The sequence below is a fragment of the Poecile atricapillus genome, chromosome 15, assembly GCF_030490865.1.
Source record: "Poecile atricapillus isolate bPoeAtr1 chromosome 15, bPoeAtr1.hap1, whole genome shotgun sequence".
In the NCBI taxonomy this organism is placed as follows: Eukaryota; Metazoa; Chordata; class Aves; order Passeriformes; family Paridae; genus Poecile; species Poecile atricapillus.
In genome coordinates this window covers 10,276,073-10,280,498 of record NC_081263.1, presented here as the reverse complement: position 1 = coordinate 10,280,498, position 4,426 = coordinate 10,276,073, and positions in this window count along the sequence as shown.

Sequence of the window (4,426 nt, the reverse complement as noted above, 5' to 3'; positions counted from 1 at the left end):
ATCCTGAGACACTCACAGTTTCCACGGGATTTGATGACCTGACTTTTTAGAAACAGCTTTATTAAAATTTTCATTATTAACTCTTTGTGTGACACTTGTGATTACAACCCTCTTTAAGGCAGAGTTTTATGAATCCATGACAAGCTTTAAGCAAATGTTTTTTGTTTTTTTTTTGGCTGGAGCTTTTTAACAAAATTAACAAATTCAGTGTCTTATCCAGTAGATTAGATGCACCTGAAAGAATATATGAGAGAACCTCTAAAAAAGTTATGGGGAACAAAGAGAATTCTGGAGAATATTGGGCAGGGCAGGGCTGACCAGGATAAGGCAGACAGAAAATTTATGCATTTATACAGAGGTAATACATAAAAGATCACTAATTACACAAAGGCAACACAGCTAAGGACTTCATTGGCTGTTGAGGATTATTTTAATGTACATTATAACAAAACCTCTATAAATATCTGAATGGCGCTGAATTTTTTTATATCTATTTATTTATTTGCATGGGACTCCTGCAGAGTTTTCCCTCCAGCTGTGTCGACTCAGGACCCCATCTAGCTGGGACTCTGTGACATTCCAGAAAACACAGCATTATTTAGAGTCCTAGGCACACTTCCCACCACATAAAAATCAATTTGAGTTCTCACAGGTCAGGTGGCTGGTACAGCCCTCAAAAGGACTTTCCCCTTTCTCCCCTCTGTTGGGCATTTGCTCTTTTTTTCATGACTTGTATTGGAAAATGAAGACACAACTGAGCTGAAGCTGAAATCCCATCAGTTTTTTTTTGCTGTGTAGCCAAAACTTGCTCAGCCCTCTTTCCCTCTCCTGTATTTCCCCTGTAATGTTAAATTTCTCTGCTCTTTGTTTACACAGATGGAGGCAACACGTTTGGTTGCAAAACCAAAAGCACACGACTGCATCTCCAAACTTTCAGTGCATACAAGTGGCCTCCTCCCCCTGACCTCTCATTCCTCAGCTTTAGATTAAATTCCAGATTTCAACTTCTCAGACTTCTGGAAGGACATGAAGCCCTTGAGCCTTTGAAAGGTCTGAGCCACTTGACCACTCTTCATTTTAAGGCTTGTTTGTCTTTCCTACTTTTTCATGCTGTGGACTATTAAACGAGGCAAGAAAGTGGTGTGGCTTCTCAAGCCACACAAACACTGTCATATCTGCTGAGCTCTGCTGATGCTCAGGCAGCAATCACCCGTGTGTGCACTCCAGAGGGGTTTTTGGGGGACACTGAGCCCAGTATTCAAAGCCCATCAGCACATGCTCATCCATGGAGAACAGGGCTGCTTGCCTTTATGTTTTCAGCAATGCAGGAGGGCTAAAAGCAAAGCCACTGATTAATGTGCTTTTGCAAGGAAAGGCCCAGTAGCCACCTCCAAACACCCTGAGAGACTCCTTATGCCCTGAAAGAAAGAGGAGTGACTAGGGGAGAGTTTGACTTGACTGGGAATGAAGTGGGACAGAGAAAAAGAGAATAACAAAAACAACAACAGAAAAGTGTAGGGCAACACTTCAAAGAAGAGGCTCACACAGGGTTGAGCTTCATTTTAAGGTTCTGATTTGAGTTGAGCATGGCATCAACTGAAATTCAGAATGAAACTAGGACACAAACTTAATTGCAAAACCAGCTGAAACCACAGGATGCAGTCACAGAAAATTCTCACTCGTCTGAGGCTGGCATAGGGTTTCAGCAAGCTTCAGCAGGAGGTTTTGGGGGCCCCAAAATAGATTCAGGGAGTTAAAATTCAGTTGCTTTCCCAAATTCAGCCTTGGCCTAGCAGAAGCAGAGAAGGGGATGATTAGAGAGTATCCACACAAGTGGGAGTGACAGCTGGCTGGCACATTGCTTGTCCACCTAACAAGGTGAGATTTGGAGAGTTTATACTGAAACTGTCAGTGTAAACAGACACAGTCATCCTAAAATACCTCTATCCAACGCTGTGGCCATGAGTGACACAGAAAACTGAAGGTCAACAGCTGTTTCTCTTGCAAGAGAAGTGAACCAAGAGCCTCAGACCTGCGGAGACTGGCCTGCCACAGCTCTCACACCGCTCTGCTAATTGTCAAGTGCTGATGGCCGATTCCTGGAAACAACCAGGGAGAGAGAGCTCTGTGCCTAGCATGAACAGGCTTGTGGTTTCACTCAAAAGCCAACACAACAGCTCAAAGCCAGTCATTCCAGCAGCATCGCTCCTTCTCCTGACACTGTCTCCCTGCTGCTCCCTCAGAGAATATTTTCTGCTACAGACATTTATCCCACTTTGGATTTCACTCCTCCTGCCACTATTCTGGTTTTGTCTAAAAAGGCAGACTTTGTCTGGCCCTCAGCAGCCTGAAGTGTATTTTCCCACACTGAATTCAGACAGGAATCCTGTTGGATGGACCAAGGCTCAGGAAGGTGTTTCACAGAGGGGCTCCCTCACATGGGTGCTCACCCCGTTGCTTTTAGATGCTCTCCACTTTGCTGTGACTCCCTCTTTGCCACAGGGGACAGACATGCAGGGGAGGAGCTGCAGAGATTTTAGTTCTCCATGGTATTTTAGAAAGCAAAAAGTAATTGAGTCATGGAAGACATTGCCTTCAGCTCTAAACTGTGCTTTCCTTGGTTATGCTAAAGGCATGGAAGCTTTGTGAGACCTGATCCTGTGCACACTGCAGGAAGCTGAGGGTCTGAAGCAAAGCCTGTTTATTCCAGCAGCTCCTGCTAAGCTGAGTGGGGTTTTGGGCAGCAGAGAGGTGAATCCCATCCTTGGGATAGGTGAGCCATTGGAACATGCAGGATTTTCTGCTGCCTTTGGCATTTTTAGTTAATGGGAGTGAAACTTCTTTTCACTTCTGCTTTTCGTGTGCATGCTTGGTGCGAAGCACTTATGGTGTGGAGTTTTGCAATCAGGAGATTTCCCCATCAAGTTTGGGGTTGTTTCTCTGATTTTTACAAGGGATGAACAGTCTATCACTTCAGGGCAAAGCAGACATGTAGTGTATCAGGGCAGAGAAATCCAAGAAAAATAATATCTGAATACTATTTGTGTTGCAAGCACATGTGGGCGTTTATTATTTCTGAGAGCTCTCTTGTCAGTCAGACATTGAATAATCGTGACATCTGTTGTAAGTTACTGTCCCCCAGAGTCGTTTCACATAGTTTGGGGTTTGCTTTTTCAAATCCACCACAAATAAAGCCCAGAATTATCTCCCTGTCCCCACAAAGGCAAGTGGAAACCTCCTGGGGAAATGCTGCAGACTGCAAGGAGGTGGAGAGGTTTAGCAGAGGAGGCTGTTTGGGTCCTCTCTGCCTTACCATGGGTTGAGCAATGAACCCCTCAGTTCAGACCATCAGAGGGACCCCCCTGAGGTCCACAGGAGATGAGACAATGGTAATTTCATAAAAACAAAAACAAAGACCAAGTGCAAAAGTTGACCTGCAGCTCCAAACTTTCTGAGCCATCATCCTGCGCTGTGTCGGGGATCCCTGTGCTGGTGTTCACAGGTTTGCACGTTGTTGGTGCCTCCCACACTCCTGCAGGGAGCTGGGAAGGCCAGAGCCAAGTCAGCTTTCCCTTCCAGCCCATCTGCCAGAATCAGGGAAGAAATACTGCCTGTTTGTTTAGGTGAGATATTAGTCTGCCCCCGGAGCTCCAGGTCACTGTAAATGTAACACGAGCCCTATTTCCTGTTAGGAAAGGGGAAAAAATATGCCTGTGAATTGTCTCTGATGTGCTGCCAATTGTCAGGGAAGATTCAATTTGGTGGAGAATTACTGTGCTCTTAAAGACCTGCACCAGTGATGGAGATTTAGGGTAGCTTCTCCTTCCAGAAATGGGAGATTTGTCTGATTTCCACAAAAATAGGATTGTTACTGGTAGCCAGTTGCCCACTCCACAGGCATGAATGGCTTGGAGGGGAGGCTGAGGCAGTGTCTCAGGTTAATGGGACTGTGGGGACAAGAAGGGGACACCTGAGCATGGCTGAAGGAGAGCTGGACAGAAGTTTGGGGTGTGACTGGCAGGTCCTGGGGTAAAGTTTTCTGTCAGTGCTTCACCGACTGGTAAAGGAAAAATGGTGTTTTCTTGCCACCTAGCCAAAAAGTCAGACCCAAAGGGACAAGAATTTGCTGTGTGTATGTGATGCACACATGTGCTCACTGCTAATCCAATAAAGCAAATATGTGACCTGTGGAATGACCCAAAGCTGCTACAATAAATAATGCTATAGATCACTCATGCATTTCGCTTTCTTTTGCATGTCCTGTATCAGCGCCAATTTCAGCTGTTGCTTAAGCAGCCATGTATAGACAGGTAAACTGCAGCCACCCATTTAGCCTCTCTTACAGTGAAAACTACCCTTGCTCTTCCAAAATTGGCAAAATTGAGCTTCCCCTCTTTTTTCATTATGCTTATTGAAAAGAGTAGTA